Raw genomic sequence first — 22,643 nt, forward strand, 5'->3', positions numbered from 1 at the left:
AAGAAGAAAAGAAGATTAAGCAGGGTCTCTGGCCTCTATGAAAAGGACTTGTTACAGAGTTTTCTTAGGGCAGTGCAGTTTGGCACATCTCACAGGTAAAAAGATTCAGAGATGGCAATCATGAAGTTCCTAGGCAAGATAATAGCAAGACATTGATTGATAGGTAGTCTATTTGTTACCATAATCTTACTCTAAACTTAATAACCACTGAAATATAGAGTGATTTCCCATATGATGTGCTTGCAAAAGAAAGTAATACACTACTCAGAATATTAAAAATATTCCTTTCTTATATTCACTTCAAGAATCAGATTGTTCTGGAAATGTTTGTCAGGTGGTACTGATAAAATGGAAATTGTACCAGTACCACCTCAAATGATATTGTATAACAGAGCACAGCTCCCTCTGGTATCAACAGGTGTTGCATCTGAGAATTGATGTGGAGTCTATATAGAGTGACATTTCAGAGATTAATGGATATTTATGGAAACTCATGAACAATCCTTATATGAATTATTTAACTGTCATAGGCATTTCTACATAGAAAATCAGAGAAAGTTGTTATGACGAACTGAAATGGAAAACAAGGTAACAAAGAAACAGGACAAGAAAAACAGCTATAAAACCAATAAAAGATGAAAGTAACATTTTAGTATCTGACTAGACATCTATAACATGTTGTAAAGCTATACAATGTCACCTAGGGAATAAACTAAGATGATTAAAAGCTCTGAAACAAAATAGAGGCTAACAATTAGCCATTTAAGTTTATTGATAACTAAAGAGGAATATTCCTACAGTAGATTTTAAAATTTTATAAGGCTCTGATGAAAGCCAAAGGATGTCAGTAGGTGTTGTGAAACATCAGAGCTTATCAAGTGGGGCCATGAGTCTCACATAATGCTTTTCCTTTAAATCAGTGCAGTATTAATTGCACTTCTGAAAAATACTATGGAAAATTGTTCACAGCTTTCCACAGAGAAGAGAAACATCCTCAGAACATAAGAATAAGTAACTGCCATTGTCTTTTTTAACTAGAAGAACAGGAAAACAGTCCCGAAAACCAAAAATTGGTCTGAGAGAACAGAAAACACATTCATCTGTTGGCTGCTCCAACTGTGGTCATCAGGGCAAAGTCCTGCAGGAGGACACTTGTTAGTGGAATAAACCATCAGCTGATATATTTTTGCCCAAAACATTTTTATTAATGGCCTGGACAAGGGAATAGACTGCACCCTCAGAAGTCTGAATATGATGCAAAACTGGGAGGAACAGCTGATGGCTGTGCTACCTGCTCTTCAGGAAGACCTCAACTGGCTGGAGGAGTGGGCTGAGAAGAAGCCCAGAGATGAGCCATTTTAGAGGGAACTCCTGGAAGGAACCTCACTGTGATCTCTGAAGGAGTCTCTGGAAAAGTCTGTCTCTCACCACTGCTGAGAAAAGGGGAACCTGCCTAGTTTAGGCTTTTGTGCCTGAAGTTACACTTAGGGAATGTGCACCTTTTAAAGCAGCCAGTTTGTAGAGCCCTAGCATATAAAATCAATCTGACAGAAAGGATATTTTCTATCATATGACAGCCAGTTCTCAAGAAGTGGAATATAGAGCTGAAATGACATGTTTCCTCACTGTAGTTGCTGTTCCAGTCCTGAGTAACGCTACCTGGTGCTTGTCCAACCAATGTCCTGACAGCTTGTCAAGAGGCTCCTTGGAAATAGTTTTCACATGATTTACTGCATCAAACAAGCTGTCTTTACATTCCAATTCAGGCTTGACAAATTTGTCAGTTTCTCCAATCCATTCACAGTTCATAAAGTCAAAATTTCTGTGATGCAACCTGAGAGACTGGCAAGGAAGCCCCTGGAGATTGCTTCAAGTGTGACTAATTTAGAAATAAAGCAATATACTTTTAAATCTGAACAAAAGAATGAGGCTTGGAAGGTAGCAGGAGGTCTTCATTAAAAGCTATTTAACAACATCTGAGAGTTTCCTGTGCAGCAAAGATTTATGTTTGAAATTTTCACTGGTCTGGAGAAACTCAAGGCTCCCCTTGAGAAGGTATTTGGTTCAGATTCATAAGCTATTAGAGTGTGAGTTATAAAAATGATGAGAGTAGAACCTTTAGGCACTTGGTTGAGCAAAAAAACCCACTTCTTTTGCTGTCTGGGTAAACAACTTGAGTACCGCATTCCTGAAATATTGTCATGCTTTTAAAATTGTGTTAGTAAAGAAGTTTTCCACTTAAGTATTTTGCTATTTTTTCCGTACTGCAGAGAAGAGCAGGGGTGTTACAATATGTATGTCAGTTAAAGGAAAAGATGGATATTAACAATTGACTCTCATTCCCTTTCACACATGATTCTTGTTATTTTAGTGAAATTGATTTTTACCATATTTTAACAGATGACAGAAGTTCAAAGAAGCAAAATTGTGTAAATTACTAGAATTTCCTGGTTTCAGCTAGGGTAGAGTTAATTTCTCCTCAGTAGTTGATACAGTGCTGTAGTTTAAACTTGGAATGAGAAAGGTGTGGATAACACTGGCTGAAGGGATATTCCACACCATAGAATGTCATGCTCAATATATAAACTGGGGAACTTACCTGGAAGTGGGGTTGATCTAGGTCCAGGAATGGGGTCTTGCATCAGTCAGTGGGTGGAACAATTGTATTGTGCATAAATAATTTATTATTTTCTTTCCCTTTTTATTGTCATCATTATCATTATTATTATATTTTACTCCTAAAATGAAAAGAGAGAATTGGGTTTTGGGACATGTTCCCATCCCGATCCTTCAGTCCTCATGACGTGTCTGAATTGTGCACTCGGATGCTCTAAGGGTATGAGCAGATCTTCAGGGTGCTCTAGGCTGCACAACCTGAGCAAAACTGGAACAGCCACTGAACTGACAAAGGCCCCCAAAGCTAAGCCTCCTCCCTTGACAAAGCTGTTGCTGAGCAGCAAGTCAGGCTGTTGCACAGGGAGGGCAAAGCTCAGCTGAGGCATCGCTGCATCCCCAGCTGGGATTGAAACCATGACATAAGGGAAAAGAGGGTGAATAAGAATACAAATATATAAAATAATTGGGACTGTGTATATAAATATATAAAATAATTGGGAAAATTCTAAACTGGAATTAAGTTTTGTTCACATCACCATACTTTATGAAATGGTATAGCCTGTTTACTGTAGCACGTCATGACATGACGTAGAAATATTGTGGGATGGGATTAATTTACTGTTTTCTGTACTGATTGAATCTCTGCCTGCAGTGGAGTGATCAGTTCAGCTTTTTGAAAACTGCATTAGGTTTTTCTGAAAAACGATAGCAGGCTCTGAATGAAGACAAAGCAGATTTGTTGCTTAGCAGAACAACATATATATATGGCAATGCTTCAGAGGACAAGAAATGATCTTTTAGTGCTGGCCAAAGCAGTGGCAGGAGTATGAGTTTGAGATTACTGGAATGTGTGGGCAGAGATGTGTAATTGATATTCACAAAATCATAAAAGCCTTTGGACAATTTATGGCACAAACAGGACAAGAAATTGCTTGCAATCTTTTATACAATTGCTTCTGACTCACATTCTCAGCAGTAACCTGCACGCTTGGCCACGCTTGGCCCTGCTGTGCAGTTATATGTCAGAGAGCCCAGGGTAACAACAAAATTCTTTTGTTCTTGAGACACGAATGCAAACATTACTTGAGGAACTTTGATTTGTGCTAGTACACCTGACATTTTCTCTGTCAGCAGAGAGAAATACCAAATTTGACAAATCAAACTGCTCTTGCTCAAAACATTCTGGAAATCAATTTGTCTGTTTCAGCCGGCAGTTTATAAATTCCTCAGACATGATGTTCTGTCCTCGAGATGAAAAATGCTTCAAAATATGAGGATGGTTTTTCACTCTTTGGGGTCCATGACATTTATCCCAGCCTATAACTTGTGCAGCAGTTGGTTCACAAAGTCTTCAACAATCCCTTGTTCCTTGAGAAAGTGTTCAGTCCGTTAATCAACTGGAAGCAGCTACAGATGATCATGGTGGGTTTGGCCAACAAGAGCCATAGTGTTCTTTCTATTTTCTATTACCAAGAAGTGTTTGGTAGTTTCCTGCAATAAGTTTCCTCTGCTTTAAGTCATGATCTGTGCACTCAAAATATCTTCCAAAGGTAGACATAATAGAACAGGTGAGCTGCAAGTAGCCAGACAGTTTGGATTTGTCTGGAGCTGCATGGAAACAGTTTTATTTGACTAGTTCAGCTGGGCTCCATGCATGCATGCAAGTATTTGCTGACATTACACCAACAGAGTTTACCTAGACAGGAGAAGTTCCCCTTTGTTTTGTGTTATCACAGATTCAACTTCGAACCTGATAATAGCTACTGGTCTTCAGCTCCACATTCTCCAGTTTTGTCCAGGTAAGGTGCTGTTCTGCTGAATGATGAACTAGCTTGAGAGTACTCTGGGATCCAATATGGTTAGTTAGAGGATGTTCTTGAAGAATGGCCATAAACAACATCAGAGTATATGTGACAAAAGGAACGTGTGGACATTGTTGTGCTTTGCCTCTGTTTTGTTTGTGCTCTGTAGGTTTACTCCAGCGAAAATGCTGCAGGTTCCCTTGCCAGGGGGCTCCTCAGCTGTAACTTGGAGCAGAAGAGTGGTGTGAGATCAATAGCAAATAAGTAAACAGCATTAGATCAATATAATGTGATGATGTAAAATTGAATCAGGATTAATAAACATAGTGTTTGAGACTGCAATGTGCATAGGAAGCCATAGGAGCTGTTGCCACATTATATGACTGTTACAGCATTTATTTTACATGTTTATTATATGTACATCTAAAATTTTATATGTGCATATTTCATACAATCTTAATACTTAGCAAAAATTTCTAGCTCTTTATGCAGTAGGTAATGATGCTTCTGAATGTTGGAACACAACTGCTAATGCTAGTAAGCTTTTATCTTTTCAGCTAATGTGTTTAGCGGGATTTTGTCAAAGTGCCATGAGTAACTCACTCAAAGAATTCCTGGTCATGATGTTGGAATTCAAAGGTTCCAATGAGGACTGCCAATAGATTGCATGCAACCATCTAATTTCCCAGGATAACAGCGGTTACTAGTTTAGAAAGAAGATTCCCTGTACAACCTTTTAACTTGATCTCAATAAAATTCTGTCTAATCTCTTGCAATCCAGAATTTCTGAGCCTGCATTCTGAAAAATGAGTTGGGTCTTTCCTACTTAGGAAACTGGTTGAAGGGCTGATTCAGGAAATAAATTAAAGTTGCTTTTATTGCTTCAAGTTACCATAAGTATTATATCTCAGAGGCCCCAACTTTTCTCTGTAACCACCTAGGTCTAGTAATTTAGTGGTTTTGCCCCTCATGAATCAGCCAAATCCATACACTGATGCTTTGAAAAAATATGTCAATAGACTTTGCTGTAAATGAAATATACAACAAAATATCATAAAATGCAAGAAGCACATAAAGTTAACTGCAGAAGTGCTTAAAAGCATACAGTAATCAATGTATCACGTCCTTTCAAATTCTCTATAGTCACAGATGCAGTCATTTAATATTACTGACATAACTAATCCTTGTGAAATCAGTAGGAAATCTCACAATAAATGATATAAAGGATAAGCATTGGTAATTACAGCAGCATCACATATAGAGAAAGAAAGATTATTTTTTCAAAATTCTATAGTCAGATGGAGCAGACTTAGTAAAAAATCAGAAATTTTCACGACCACAAAATAAAAGCAAAACCCAACAAGTCAGATCTCTTGAAAGAAGGGACTGACTGGCATCTCTCTTTTAGTGAAAGTTCATCTAAGAAAAGAAAAACTGTCTCCTCAGAATTTCACCTCAGATTTTTAAAATGTAATTTACAGCTTCTCATGATGAAAAATTGTGATTTCACTCAGAGGAAACAACAGGAATTTATTGAGGACCAGAGGTAAGTTATTACAAGCTCTTCTGAGTAGCCTAGTGATTTCTTCTTGGGTTTTTTTACTATATGAGATTTCCTGACAGAAAAGTAATTGCAGGTGTTCAAAAAGATATGGATCCAGCTCACAACATCCAAAGTTAAAGCTGTCAGTTGAAGTACAGGAATCTATCCTTTCTCTGTGGGATTTTTACTTTTCAAAAATGCAGTATAGTTGTATTAACTAGTACTTGGACAATAAAAGACCAATGAGCAACTAACTAAACAGCTTCCCTTGAGTTCTGGTGAACAATTGTCCAAGGTAGATTTCTGTTTCTGTAATACTGGCAAGCCAAGAGCCAGTTTTTTATCTTTCTTATGAATAAAAGTAGCTTGAAGTTATCCAAATTTACACAGCAATTCCATCACTAGAGCATTCACATACTGAGAGTACTCCTGGGTCTTACAACCAGCTGTCACAGAAGAGCCCTAGTGCCAGTACTAAGCTGTCCTACTGACCTTCTTTCACTGTTGGGAGTACTGTTGTGGCCACTAGAACATAAAGATAAATGAAATATAAAATAAATAGAGAGTGGAAATGGCCCAGATACTTGAAAAATGCAGAGCTGGAGGAAACAGGATTCTTTTAAATATTTTTCCATTATTAAATGGAAAAGTATTAGCATATCTCTGCCACAGACTGGATAAAAGTTGGGCATAGGAATGGAGAATGATGCAAAACTTATTGGCAGAAAACTCTCACTATTCTTGAATTTCTGTCAGGTGGAGATTCCCTCTACCATAATTACTTACAGCACTTCAATGCTATGTGGATGTCAAGGGAAGGTGTTAATTTTGATCAGACAATTATTTCACCTTGCTTAATAAACACTTTTGAAAGAGGCTTAGTGCTGCTTCTGAGGACATGGTGATGATTTGATCATCCATCTCTTCCTGACAGGATGGGACCTTGTTATCACTTGTTTAATGGTCCTTCCTTGTCACAGATTCAGATATTGATCACATTTTGTTTATAAAATAAATAACATTATATTACCAGTCATAAAATTAGCCATTTACTTTAAAAATATATCAGGAACATTTGATTGTAGGAGTTAATAGTATTGACAGTTTCACATCCTGCCTACAGGCTTTGCAAAAAAATACCTTGGAATAGCCTTTGAAAAAACAGTGATGGCAAAAACACCAATTACTTCAAACACTAAACTAAGCAATTTATTAATTACATTATGGTACAGAAACCAAGGGGTCTAGAATCAGAGAGCAGAATGGTTTCTTTTAATCTTTGTTTCCGGGGTTTTAATAGTTTTAAATTTAGCTAACACTAATAATGAGTAAAATAGGCAAGATGGGCAATGCTGTTGCATCGGGAAGGAAATGTGAAATTTATGGTTTGTGTACTGTCTGCTTTCCCAGGAACCAGTTGGCATCATAATCCAAGCACTATTTTTTACAGCACTAGGATCAATACTGAAAATGGGAGAGGTAATAAGCAGCTTTAATTCTTCCCGTAAAGTCAGAGCACCATCTACCAAATGATAAATAGCCTCAACCATTGCTCTGCTTTCTGAAAAGCTCCTCATCCACAAGGACCTATTTAATTATTTCTTTGTTTTTATGGGTCTGTCTACAGTCATTTACTTTTCCTTCACAGTCGGTTACCCAAGGTAATTCTAACTCTAATGACACTGGGATGTTTTGCTACAGACATTGGAGGACAGCTTAGAGACCCTGCTGAAAGCATTTTCCTCTTGCTAATAGTAAAACCCCCTTCCTCTGGGCCTCCTGAGTCCCATTATGAAATATTTCTAGTGCCCTGTCAAGCCTAGCATGGGACCCCTACCCTTCTACTCTCATGCCATGGCCAGAAGTCCCATTCCAGCTCAAGCCTGGGCCCCATGTCTCATCTCATCTGCCTGTCTCCAGCCCTGTCCACATCATTCCCCAGCTGTTGATTAGATTTCCTGGACTGATATTAGGCTGAGTCATTACCTCAGCTTTCTCTGGATGGTGGGTGGAACCCACTGGTGTGGGCATCCCTGCTGTGCTCACCCTGCTCAGATACTGTGGGTCTGGGATCTGCTGGTGGGGATGCAGCGATGCCTGTGCTGGGCATGGCCTCAGCTGAGCTTTGCCCTCCCTGTGCAACAGCCTGACTTGCTGCTCAGCAACAGCTTTGTCAAGGGATGGGGCTTGGCTTTGGGGGCCTTTGTCAGTTCAGTGGCTGTTCCAGTTTTGCTAAGCTAAATTCAACAGGCTGTGTGGCCTAGAGCACCCTGAAGGTCTGCTCACACCCTTGGAGTATCTGGACTCCCAGAGAACGTTTCAGCTGAGTGATCAGGATGAGAACATGTCCCAAATCCCAATTCTCTCATTTCATTTTAAGATGAAAACTCTTCTGAATTCTGTTTCAATGGTCTATTATTCCTGTGATTTATTAAAAAAATTATTTATCTGTGTTTGTTTTGACTGGGGTAGAGTTAATTTTCTTCACAGCAGCTGGTATGGGGCTGTGGTTTGTATTTGTGCTGAAAACAGTGTTGACAATACAGAGATGTTTTTGTTCTTGCTGAGCAGTGCTTGCACAGTGTCAAGGGCCTTTCTGCTACATGTACCACCCCACCAGCAAGGAGCCTGGGGGTGCACAAGATGGTGGGAGGAGATGCAGCCAGGACCTCCGACCCAAACCAACCCAAGCAGCATTCCAGATCATGTGGCAACGTGCTCAGCATGTAAAGAGAGGGGAAGGAAGGGTGGAAATTTTGGAGTGGTGATATCTGAGTTCCCCAGTCGTGTGATGGAGCCCTGCTTTCCTGGATATGGCTGAACATTCTTTGTTTTGCTTTGCTTGTGCCTGTGACATTTGTGTTCCCTGTTAAAATGTCATTATTTCAACCCATGAGTTCTCATTTTTCCAATTCCCTTTCCTATCCTGCCTGAAGAACTCAGTTTGTATGAGATGAGTACAAGGGGGAATGTGAATGTGTATCCTTTAACCAGACTGTGCAATCAGTTCTGTAGCATGACAAACGAGAACATTTCCTCAGAATAAAATCTAAGCATAGGATCAATAGACCTGTTTTTAAAAGATAAAACCAAACAGGCAAATTTAATGGAAAGAACAAGCAGCCTTAAGACTGGTGTTATATTACATTTTTTTATTGGAAGGTGAGAACAAATTTCTAAGTTTTGCACACTCTCCTTTTCCCTTTGATTATATTTTTTTTGTTGTTTTGTTTTGTTCTGGTTTAAATTCTTCTACATCATTTCCATCTCAGCACCATTCCTATTTGCTTTTGGCTTAAATGTCTTTCTTTGAGACATTAACTGATAAGTTCTAAAGTGAATCAATGATCCTAGCTGTGCTCTATGGAAAAAAGATTATAAATAAATAATAATAAATAATAATTATATTTTGGAAGGAGTAGCTCTCCTCAGACCAGGGCCTGGAAATATTGCATAGTACTAATGTTGTTCGATTTATTGCTCTGTTTCTTAATTACCTCTGAAAAAAGTAGTCAAATCTTTCTTGCTGTCAAGAAGCTCTCATAATAAGCATATCATACATAGGTCCCCACTTCACACAAAGCATGAGAATATGAAATTAGAATTTTAAACTCTGTTTTTTAACCTTTTTATTATAATCTCTGCCTATTATACTGTAAAATATTGCAGCTCCTGTTAAGAAGTGCAGTAGTAACATGTAGAAGAAAATATGTTAATGCTTGCATAATCTGGCTTACAAGGTCTAGCTAAAGCTTTAAATGATATTTAAACATATATCTATATGAATTAATTTCATTTTTTTGCTATATTTAGAGCATTCCTAATAAAGCTATTAGTCCTTTTATGTAAGCAAATCACATGGGTTTGGGTTTTTTTTCCTTTATTTTGTTCCTGATTCTTTCCTGTGAGTTTTAGCAATCAGCCTGAAATTCTAAGTCCAAACTTTCCAAGGAATCATGTTAAAAGAAAGCTTTGTTAAATTATTGGATTTTTTTTCTTCTGAAATAAAAACTCTGACTCCAAAACCTACGGTTTTGGCTGGCAGTATCTAAAATGATCAAATCACTGCAGTCAATTCCTTTTTTCTTGGCTGTTGGAAAGAATAAGCAAAACAGATGTACAGGAATTTCACAGCCTGAGGCAGCAGAAAAGGTGTTGAACAAGAAGGTTTCACCTTTACCCTAATTCAATTAACAAGATTCAGTTTCCTGAAACTGTTGCTTCAGTTGCCAGATTTTGTTTCTCAAATATCACAAACCATCACTCAAATATCACAAACCATGTCATCTCAGATGAAGATGGCTAGCCAGAAAGATTGAATAATTTTTTAACTCTTTTATGTCAGCAGAGTTTTTCCTTTAGTAATGTCAGACGTTATTTTCTTTAATTAAAGGAATTACTCAGAAGAGATGAACATTTTGAAGGTGACCATAATTTTAAATGCCTTGACAAATCTTTTCTTATTAACCTGTTACAATTGTCCCCTTTGGGTACTTCAGTAGAAGAGAAGTATCAGGAAACTGGAAACAAGATAGAGGAGGGCCATTAAGGTGTTGAGGGCCTGAGGAATATAGAGTGGGAAGAGGGGCTCTGAAACTGAATTTGCTTAGGCTAAAGGAGGTCTTTCCCCCCTGAGATAGAGACAATGGAGCTGGACTCTCTTTGGAGGTGATGAAATGTCTTCACAGAGAGCAGCTCAGTTCAGGAGCTGGTAGCACAGACAGGCTGCAGGATCCAAGTCCCACAAATCCTTGAGCAGCCTGCTCCAGCCTTGGAAGTCAGCACTGTGCCAGGGAGTAGCATGGAGGGGCTGCTCTGCACAGGTTGTCTGATCATGCAGGGATGGAGTTAGGAAAGCCAAGGCTGACCTGGAATTGAGTCTGGCAAAGGGATAAGAAGGATACAAAGAAAGGATAAAGTGAGTACATAAATAGCAAAGGGAACACTAAGGAAAACCTGGCCCCAGTGCTGCATAGGAAAAAGGAGCTGCAGACAAAGGGCATGGAAAAAAACAAGGTACTTGGTGCCTTCTTTTCTTCACTCTTAACTGGCAAGACCAGCCTTTGGGAATCACAAGCCCCTGACACCAGAGAAAAGTCTGGAGCAAGGAAGAATAACCCTTGATAGAGGAGGACTATGTTAAGGAGAACTCAGGCTAACATACAGAAATCCATGCAGCCCGAGTGGTTGCAGCTACAAGTGCTGAGTCACCAGAAGCACGAGGCAGTAAAGCAAAGAAGATGATCAGGAGTAGTCAGCATGTTTATGAAAGGAAAATCCTACTTAACCAACCTGATAGCCTTGTACAGTGAGGTGACCAGGTTGGTAGGTGGAGGGAGAAAAGTGGGGGTTTACCTTGACTTTAGGAGGGTTTTTGATGGAGTCTTCCATGACATTGTCACAGGTTAGATGACAAAATCTGGTTTACATAAACAGAGAGTGAGGAAGGATTAAAAGCTTGCTGAACAGACAGGACCAGAGGGTTGTCATCAGTGGCATAAAGTCCATTCAGATAAAAGTCACTACTGGTGTACCCTCCGTGGCTTCTCATTCCACCACCCCCTTGACAAGGGGACAATACTGAGAGACTATAAATTAAAAGCAACAGTTTACTAAAGTCACAAAGAACAACAACAACACACATAGCAAAAGGACACAAAAAAAACCCGTGCCCTACCCACAGTAAGGCATTTACCAGTGGGACAAAGCTAAGACGGCTGCTGTTCCCATACCACACAGCCCCAAGGAGACTGACAATATGGTGGGAGGCAGGAGTGCTCCTGCATTAGCCTACACGGGCCAAGAGAACAAAGAAGACAGTGTGGTAAATGAAGTTTTGTGGTCCAATGCACTCCACTTTCCAGACAGATGATGGGGAGACAGAGAAAAAGCAAAAAGAAACCTGGGAAAATGGCACGGTCTGAAGCAGGAGCCTGTGCTGCTGTTGTGCTGGCCCGGTGAGGTCTGCAGGGAGCAGGGTCTCTCCGGGTGGCTCCTGGGCTGGGACTGTGACTGCACTGGCTCCTGGGGCTGCCCCCATGGCAATGTCCCACACAACAGCTGCCTTTTCAAGGCCTGGGCTCCAGCCAGCTGGAAAAATGATGACCAGCAAACCTGCAGTGATGACAGGGCAGTCCTGCACGAAGGCTACCTGTCCCTGAGCTCCAGGCAAGTGAAGAGCAGCCACGCTTCTGCTTCCTCCTGTGCTTGGAGAGACAGCCCATCAAAGGTGACATGGATGATGTGGAATAGTGCTAAACTCCTACCTCTATAACTGGGACAATTACTTATTTCATTTTTTTTTTATTAGACAGAAAGAGATATTTCAAAATTACGGAGAGTTTTCTGTTCAGATTTCTGTCCCTGTTGTTGCAACTCCAACATGAAGAGGTTTTGATTGATAGGGTGCATCCTCTCACCCTTGGCAGAGCTGTTGCTGGTTTGCCAGCTTGTTGCCTCTCTCAGCAGGTTTTCTACCAAGTCTCTTAACTGACTGTAAACAGCACGTCAGATGGGGTCATTTTCTATCCCACATCCTGCAATAGCTAGTAAAACTGAAAGGCATAGAAATGGAACTAAAACATATGGACTGTCAATAAAATACTGTCACCTTAGAGTCATTATATACTCCTTGAAAGAGCCCAAGTCTCTAAAAAAATCACTGTATGGAGGTTTCCTTTCCCAACATAATTTCTATCTTTTTAATTTAGTCCTCTTCAGAAAATACTATATTTCATCATTTAACTCAGAAATTGAATGCCTTAGGGCTTGACTTTATTATGCACTAATAAAATGAAGAGAAACAGACCTTTAAAAATAATTGTGAAAATACAGTCTGTCAGCAAGGATTAGATTCAGCTGTGGCACTGTCTTGAAAAAGTTATTTTGCTCTAAAATACATTAAATATTTATTAGCTTCACCTGAGGTAAACATGTAGTTGTTTACATATCTTCAAATTTGTATATACACACTTGCAAATGAATTTAGAAAGGAGCACCACATTCATGAATATATACCATTCTTAGCTCTATTTTAAAAAATAAATCGTCAAGGTGTTCCATTAGCAATAGGCCAGGAGTAGAAAGGTGGGATATTTGAGGAGCAGGACCCATTTCCTTAACCTGTCTAATAAAATGTTCTGTTAATAATTTGATTTGTTTTGTCTCCTTTCTATCTCAAACTCTTCCTCTCCACAAGCCATGTCAATTGACTTAGGGCAGAAGTCATACACAGAAGTGTAATGTATTCTGGCTTTCCTCATACTTACCAGTAAGAGAAGATGGTCTGAACCCATAAGAAACCTAAAAGCCCATAAGAAATGTCTCTGTTGTGATCAAGAGGTTTGTGAAACTGAAGATCTCAACAAACTGTTTTCAAAATCTTTCTGAATCCAGATAACATTCAGAGAGTTTTCTCTCGCACCTAGGATAAATTTTTGGTAAAATGGGGACAAGTTGCTGGACCATGCAACACAGCAATTAAAAAAGTTTATGCCCCAAAACTTGTCACTTTTGGCATCAAATCTTTGAACTTCAGAGTTCCTCAGGACTTCTGTGACTTCTTATGCACAGAAGTGGTTCAGTGTCTGAGAAAACTGTGCCTATTCCACAACCAGAGTACCTGGACTAACCAATGGTCAGAGATCCTCAGAGCACACCAAACACACAAACAAGTGAACAAGAAAGTATTGAATGTTCTAGTGCAGTACAGGAAATCTGTGTTCCACCCTGTTTTCTCAGCTCTATTTTAATCTTCTGTATAATGTAAATGAATTGTCATAGGAATTGAGACAGCAGCAGTATTTAAAGTTAATTTTAGACCTTGGATCAAATTTTTTTATGTGATTTTCCAATGCTTGTCATAGTTTCATCTGCTCAATCCCTTTTCTCTGGAACATTATTTACTTAATGTTTTTTCAGCACTTTTATTTCTATCTCTTTAATAATAGATATCTTTCAGAAGCTATGATTTATTATTCCTATCTGTCTGCTGCTTGTAAAATATTTTTATATGTTCTATGGCAGTAATTCAGATTCTTCTGTTTTGTTCCTTGCAAGAGTCCACAAGTTTTCTTAGCTTTTTACTGCCCTCACCAAATTTTTCAAGTATATTAGATTTCAGTCTATCAAAGATTGTATTCCTAGCACCTTTTAGCCTATAAATCTTATAATTTTTCTCCTCTTGCAGTCCATTTATTGCCTGTGTCTTTGATTGCCTGATTTTCTTTTCCTTTTGTAGTGAAATAATGCATGGACACCACATGACTTTTTTACAATTTTCTTCAGCAATTTGTAATTGAAGTTTGAATTTGTCTTTTCTATGTATTTTCTCAGCTACTTACATAGATTTCAACAGTTGAGAGAATGAATCCTTAAATAAATTCTCCCAGTGGTAAGATGTCTCCAGCTTTTCCCATGATTGAAACACCCTTTCATTTGCATTATCCTGTCCTTACTCCTCTAGAAAAAGCTTTGGCCCTCACTTCTGCAAGCATCTCGTGCAGGTCTGCGTGAACTTCCTTGCACCCTGTCTGGGGGATGCTGGCAGTCCTTCCCTGTGGTGTAAAGGACAGTCAGGACACCTCTTGCAGTTACCTTTCTCTTCAGCCCTTCCAGCCAAAATGCATATTCCCAGTCATGGTGAGCAATCAGTAACTTTAGAAACATTACAATGATGTCATGAAAGAATTTTGCTAGGTATGAAGTTTCACTCACATAGATAGGCTTCTGCCAAGTGTCAGCATTCTTGCTGATCTCTTCAGATTTCTTTCCATCTACAGATCTCAGACACTAAATGCTTTTAGTTCTTGTACCTATTGAGTGATATTTTTAAACCATTTTATTTCTTTTCTCTAAATTAGTATAACTCTCATTTAGGATTTTTGAAATTACCATCAGCTGTGGTGAAATGCAAGAAGTTTCTTACATGTTCTCAGCTTTCAAGTCATGGTCTCCACCTGCAACCCATAATTTTAAAACTGAAACAAGTCATTGATACTGTCAGCTGTGACCAAAAAATCACCTGGAAATGGAGAAGATTTATTTTTGGCCCCAGGAAACAAAGACCAAGTTATTTTTCTTGCTGTCAGTAATTTTATTTAAGATTTAATATCTTTAAGGAATGTCCCAATTACATGAATAATGAAATAATTGGAAATATTAATAATATTTTACATCCACATTTGCCTTTTTATCTTTTAAAATATTAAAATATATTCTTCAAATTAAAAAAGAAATCTGAAAGGTAGATGAAGCCTACTGGAATTTATTAAATTCAAATTGAAAAGCTATTTTTTCATATATTTCTATGCTTTAATGTTAAGGCACTCAATGAAAATGTTTCTGTTTCCCAAAGATCATAGTTTTACCTTTCCCTTAGGCTCTGATAGAATGATCAGTTTCTCTATTTGGTGCAAAAGACTGGAGTGCACATTATAAATGTTCTTGATCTGACACAGTGACAAAACTCATTCACATTCAGATGCTTCTCGTGTCTATGAACTAAAACTCATATAGCATGTAAACACCAAAGTAGTAATTAATTCTAATCTGTATTAAACTCAGTGATGCCTGCATCACATGGCTACAAATAAACAATGAACTTTGTGGGAAACACTAGTGACACAACAGTAAACTTGGTATAGTCTCCTCTGCTTAAGCAGTTAAAAATGGTGGCATTGTCCTAACTAATCTAACTGCAGGGTCCTTTAGCCAAAAGACTTTGCAAGTGTGCTCAGCCTCCTCTGACCACTGAGGGATTTCTACTGAGGTGTCTTTCTGTTCATATTTGATAAGACAAAGGTATGCCTTATCCCTTGAGATCATAATATTGCTCAGCAGGTATAAGTTGATATTGCTTTGGTCATGTCAGTTGTATGCCTTTTAAAACTTGTGAATATGACCTATGATAGGATTTTGAGTCAAACTCTCTAGGATTTTATTTTGTTAAAGTGATTTACCCTATTCACTATATAATTTGAGAAAATTAATATTTTTGGAAACATACTTTGAGGAAAACCTATTAATACAAGCATTCACAATGTGCTCGTCTGTGTGGTATGTCTGCTTCTTACATAATGAGCAGGAAATAAAGAAAAAAAGGAAAGAATTGATTGAATCAGTTTCTTCAAGCTTCAGCAGTGTGCATCCACACTGTTTTCTCTTTTTGTGCCATCTAGTTTGCTCTCACTGTCCTGAGTCAAGAGAAAACATTTACTGTGTGCCACTTTTCTATGAAAAGGCAAGAATATATGAAATACAGTGCATGCCCATTCTGCACTGTAGAGTATTATACCCCTTTGACTCACCTCAGACAAAGTAAATGGAAATTGCACTTTTGTAGCTCAGGGCACATAATTTTAGAAGATAGGATGCACCTCTTGACAGAAGAAGGCTTGAAATATGCATGAGCATTCTTCTGAGAGTTTTCAGTCTTCTGGAATTAACATAGTAAGTATTTTAGCAGATGCATCCGGTTAAAAGAGTAAGAGAAGATATTCAGCCCTTGGTGTAGTCTCTCACTGCAGTAAGTCTTTTGCACATAGTGTGCAAGTAGGCACAGAGGGGAACAATAACAATCTAATCATGTTTGGGGTTTTAAAGAGCACCCTTTCTCTGCCATACTTAATTTCAGGAATCTCAAAGCCTCAGTTATTGGTCCTCTCCTTCTCTTTGTTGCCATATCCATGGCTCTCTCATGCACTAAAAATCAAACTGGGTATTTCCAGCCATGTGAACACAAATCATTACAATTTGATCTTAAATGCCTGCTGCAACAACTCTAAATGCCATTTAGATCAGACACAGGAAGCATTGCCTCTCATACATTACCTGGGGGTAACACAAAAACATAACAGAAAAAGGAACTGTTCATATCTTGGGTTACTATTTTTGCAGAGCTGTGATGACTGGTGCATTCATGCTAATAACATGACAAACATTTCACATTTTTTAGCAAAAAGAGTAGGTTTTTGGTGTGGCTGTCACACACAAAAAAGGACTGCTGCCTTCCTTTTCAGCACAAAATCTTATGGTGACTGTGTAAATGATCTGACAGAGGACCTGGCATAAAAATAGAATCATGATCTCTCTGAGATGGCTTTGGAAAGCACTGTCTGAGATAATTTCAAAAAAATCTTTTGACTTACAAATCACATTTTTAATCTTCTGGTAAAAATGTAAATATATCTCAGATACTGTTAGTCCCATTTAAGAGGATATTCTATATAAGACTAGATTAGAGAAAATGAAAGAAGCTTGTTTTGTGTTTGGCAATAAGAAAAAAGTACCTTGAACTACCATCGTACACTGCTTGCATACAAAAGTGCAAAACACTTGAAAAATGTATCTCTGGAGTTTCTTAACAGCTGGAAATTACTCTATGTTATTTAGAGGATTTAGTGGCAGAATACTTTTTTTAAAAATAAACAATCAATAGATTTGTATTCTATTTTGTACTTCTACAGATGCTGAAATGAACTAAAGGGGAAATTAAGAGTTTAATTTTGCCTGGCTTATATTTCTGGAAGCAAGAGTTACAGACTTTGTCCATAACAACTATGCAAAAGGAGGTACAGGAAGGTAATTAAGGTCCACCTTTAACAAAAATTATGTTACCTGCCATCCTTCAAGAGTCCAGATCTTGTTTATTATGATTCCTCAGTGTATAGGTTACATTTTAAGAATCCAGAGCAGTAATCTTTGTAAATTTACTCTAGTCACAGAACAATGGCTATTGTTGATGGAGGGCTACACACATCCAAAGTGGAGGAGAGCATGAAAATAGGTGGCTTGATACTTCCTTGACAGCTAGTGAAACCTTTAATTAAAAACAAGTTATTTGTTGATAACACAAGAATCTACATATGAATTTTGTGGATAACCATTTTGTTTTAGCCCAGAAAATGGTATGAACATAACTTCATTGAGACTTTAATAGGATATGTCTCACCTAACTTTAGTTGTGTGAAAATTACATGTTCAGCCTAAGGTGATTATATAGAGAGCTCTTTAGGCAGTGAAGATATTTTCGGTGTGGGCCATTATAGCCAGAAATAGGTTTCTAATACAGAATGGGATTAATTCCCTCTGGGTGTGCTCGTTTCTCTCCACAGGTTAGGGCACAATGACAAGTCCAAACTAGGCACACAGTTAAGTGACATAAATCCTACTTCTAGGTGAACAAAACACACATAAAGGAGAGGATGACATTTTAAATTTATTAACTCTGCTTCCAGAATTACTTTAAATATATTGTCCTGAGATATTTGTTTCACCAGATGTTTATTCACCACAACCCCTAATTTAATTTAATTTAATTTATTTCATGAATATGTGTGCATTGACCACTGAAAATGAAATTTTGTCCTGTGTTAAACAGAACGTAGGGTCTGCAGCTGCTGTAAACTGAAACTGCTGGATGATGAAGAGATGCAGAGCTTGTGCACTATAACATGCTGAGTAGCATGTTCCCATTTCTCTGGTCAGGTGAAGAAATCCATACCCATGAACTTCAAAGCAGGCAATGTTTTAGCCACAAAACCCATTTGTTTATCCAGATTTGCCACCACAGGAAATAAACCCTTTTAAAATATACCCTAAATGATGCCAAATTATACTCAGTCCTTCCTCAGTGAGCAGCAGAAGCTGGAAGAGTGGCAGTACTTTGCAACAGATGAAAACTGAGAAGAAATCTTGGCTAATGACACACTATTTTGTATGTGGTCTCTTGGTCCTTTCTCCCCATTGTACCCAGATGGAGATAAAAAAGGAAGACTAAAAGATCCCATGTTCTCTCCCTGCTTTGCATGGCATACTTTAACCTTGGACCTGAAATGGTCTGGGCTAGCTGACAATAGAGCTTAAAATTTGGTTAACCAGTAAGAATTTGCATCAGCACTGTAGCCTTCCAACAGCTGTCCACACAAAGAAGGTAACATGCAGAAAGGTTAAGTAAGAAATGGATGTATAGCCATATTTCTGCCTGATGCTGAAAAAATGGATGGAATGGAACAGACAATATGGTCTTTTATATTCACATCTCTTTCAATTTCCCTTAAGCTGAAACACTTTAAAGTGCATTAGTACAGACTTGCTTTTATACAGGCTCTTTTATTCAGAATAACAACACAGAGTAGCAATGGCTGATGACACTCATGATATACCGTAGAACATTAGGAATTGTTACCTCATTCAGATAATAATAAGGGATATTTTATAATATAATATATAATATAATATAATATAATTCAGATAATAAGGGATATTTTTCTTAGCCTATTACAAATTTTATATTTAGTAATGCACTTTCTTTTTCCCTTAAAAAAATTGACCTTGTCAGGTGAAATGAAGAGTAAACCAAAGAGAGAGCAAAACTACACTTACTCCCTGTTACCAGCTCAAGTGCAAAGGAACAGTTCTCAGTGGCCCCTGGCTCTAATTCTGTTCTCCCACAAGAAACACTGCAAGCAATTTTCAGCTTGTCATCCAAGCATGTATTTTGATTTGATGATGAAAATTACCTCAGTATTTAAACAACTCTTTCTGAAAAAATTTACTAGGCCTAGGTTTGCAGCCAGAGTTTACTGATTACAATACAGGTCATGAAGCTGAGCCCCTTAGAGGAACCAATCCTCTGCATATGTACAATAAGCTCTACAGGATTGCTCTGATTCTGTTTGGGTTTTCTTTTGTTTTGAGTGAGGTTTTGTGTGTGGATTTTTTGGTTTTACTTTTTTTTTCCCCCCATCTCAGTAGATCATACTTAAGAGACTCCTCTGTCTCTGCCTGAACTGTCAAAATCCAGACACTATGTGCTAATTGCTGTGATTATGACATTAAGAATAGAATTTCTGACTCTTCTGTGGCAGTGGGGCCAGCTCAGCAATCTCTAGTGTAGGAAGGATACATTAAAGGTTTGAATATAGTGACATATTTATTTCATAAGTGTCACAGCCTTCTCTCATAATTAAATCTGTTGGGTATTCCTTTGTAAAAAGAGAGCTTTACTAACAGTTAATTTTTATGCATTTTTGGCAACAGAAAGTAACATTGGTTGATTTCCTTTGACTGGCAGAGGAGTATCTTTAAAAGTAAAATGTGGTGGTAATACCTCCCATTTCCTCCCCTTTCAGTTTTTTTAAGTGGAATTTCCTGATCCTCATTACAACAGTGCCCCACAGGGATGTTGATGTTTGCACATAACAATGATTGCAAACAGCAAGTAGATAAATCTTGGCATGGAAAGAAAACAGGTTATAAATGAAAAAGAAAAAACTCTACTAGAAATGCAAGATAATGTAGCGGGCCGGTTTCGCTGCTGTTTGAAACCAATGTATTTAAACAGAGAATGTTAGGCTGAATAATTAAGAATTATAGAAGAGAAAATGTAGAGAAACAAACATGTACATGGTTACGCCATAAATGAGATTTTTACTAGAGGGAGAACTTTCACATTTATTTCTTTATGTTTGAAATGGTGCCAAAAATGAGTGAACAGAAGAACTTCAACACAGATCAGACCTTAGAGCAGTGTTGCTTTTTCTTTCAATTTCTTTTATTCAACAACTATACAATAATTTTGTTCCTATTTCAGCTTTCATAGTAAAACTGGGAATGGAAAATCAGACCGACATCTGTGAAACAAGGAAAGAAACATTTGAAAGCCTTCAACATAAGGACATAACTGATACCAGGGAGAGTTCAGGCTGGCTTCTTTTAGCACTCTGGTGGGTTTAGCAGTCACTGTAGCTGGCCTAACATGGTTGAAAATGAGAGTGCTTTCTAAAATATTATCAGAAAACATTAATTTGATATCTACTGAAGGGGGATGCTCTGCTCAGTGATTACATTGTGTCCTGATGCACACTGGGATTTTGTGGCAAGACACATACCATGTTCTTTCAAAGTCACTAGAGTTACTTGGAAGGTTCCTCCTGAGTAGCAGAGCAGAATTTGACCCCAAGCCATCATTCCTCCTCTGGCTGTCAGCTCTCCCAGCAGCACGCCACACAGGCTGCAAATGGAATCTGGCTAATAACAGCCCTAGTGAGTTTATCAGTGGATGGATGGCAGTGTGGAATTGTGTTCCTCTGTCTTGTTTCATATTCTGGGAAAAAAAAAAAAAGAGAAAAAAGAAAGGAAAAAAAAGGAAAAAATATAAAAAAAGACTCATACTGTTTGTATTTCTGAAATGACAGACATGGAATGGAATTGTGTAAGTGGCTATGATTTTGTTCTCCCAGTTACTAGAACTGAAATATTTATCTGTCTGTGTATATATATACACACACACACATATATTACACAGGGAGGAGAGTCAGAAAGGACTTAGAGAAAGGTCACTGTAATTCAATTCCAATAAGTTAAATTTAGGAAAAAAATACAGCAGTGAGCAAATATATACATACCCACACACTGCTGAATGTCACCCTCTTCTGCATAGCACTATGAGGTTGTTCTATATGACCTCCATATTTCTTCTTCCCCCAGAAAATCCATCTTTGATAGGGCACACACAGAGAAATATATGGAAAGGTGATCAGCCTAATCTTTTATTCTGTTTGCACAAATCCACATGATTTCATTGTTAGCTGTGTTAACTCCTTACCAACTGAATATACAAAAAGAAAAAGAAAGCAATAAGGAAAGGTGATGAGAAGATGGGAAAAATTCTGTGAATATGCCACTGGAACTATATGGATAGATATAGACATAGATATAGATGTAGCCACTGATATATAGGCACTAGGCTCTTCATCATGGGATTGAGGCCACTTACCTAAACCTTTTTTTGGGAAGAGACCATATTTGGTGTCTAATGAGCTAGATGGATTTACTAAAGTGATTTTGTCAAATGATAGCATTCCCCTGCGCTCAAAATGAGCTGACTTATCTTGTAAAATTAATTCAGCAAGGGACTTCAGTCCATCAGTTGTAAAATAGCATATTATATGATGTATACCAGCCAGACCAAAATGCTTGGCCATCGATTTGATGTCTATAGAAAATCAAAGGACTTAACAGGGTTAGGAAGGGAAATAGGATTACTGAAGTAAAAGGGATTGAACTGTTGCAGAATAAAGTGTAACTTGAATCAGAATTATGTTTGCAGATAGCATCTATCGTAGTACAAAGATAGCACAATGCTCAGAAACATGCCCAGTTCTTGCTTACTGCCACTATTCATTTCTCATTTCTGGCTTGCTTCTTTTTTTTTTTTTTTCAAATTAGTTTAGATTTTTTTTTCTTCAAATTAGTTTAGATCACTATACAATGCTGTAGTCCTAACAATATGACATCAGAAATACCTAGTCAACCATAAATGTTAAGGGTTTATTTTATAGTTTTCCAAACTCTTGCTGCATCTTTTTTTCTACCAGTTTGGTACTCCTCAGGAGAAAAAAAAAATTTCTCAGTGAAGTTCTTTTCCCTTGGTAGAAGATAATTTAATAGAGCTGGAGCTTTTGTAAAAAGTGATGTTTTTGGTATACCTATATAATGATATGTATGATTTTGATCTATCACTCCTCTTTAAAAATTTATATTAACATTTTAAAAAACACTTATTTTGATTTTAGACATTGAAGTTTCCAGCTCAGCACAATTCAGTACAATTAATTTCTGATTTCTTGTGTCCTTCAATCTCCTGCTGCAAAATGGACCTTGGCTGCCAGGTCCTGTTC

Source organism: Agelaius phoeniceus, chromosome 5, assembly GCF_051311805.1.
Source record: "Agelaius phoeniceus isolate bAgePho1 chromosome 5, bAgePho1.hap1, whole genome shotgun sequence".
Taxonomy (NCBI): domain Eukaryota; kingdom Metazoa; phylum Chordata; class Aves; order Passeriformes; family Icteridae; genus Agelaius; species Agelaius phoeniceus.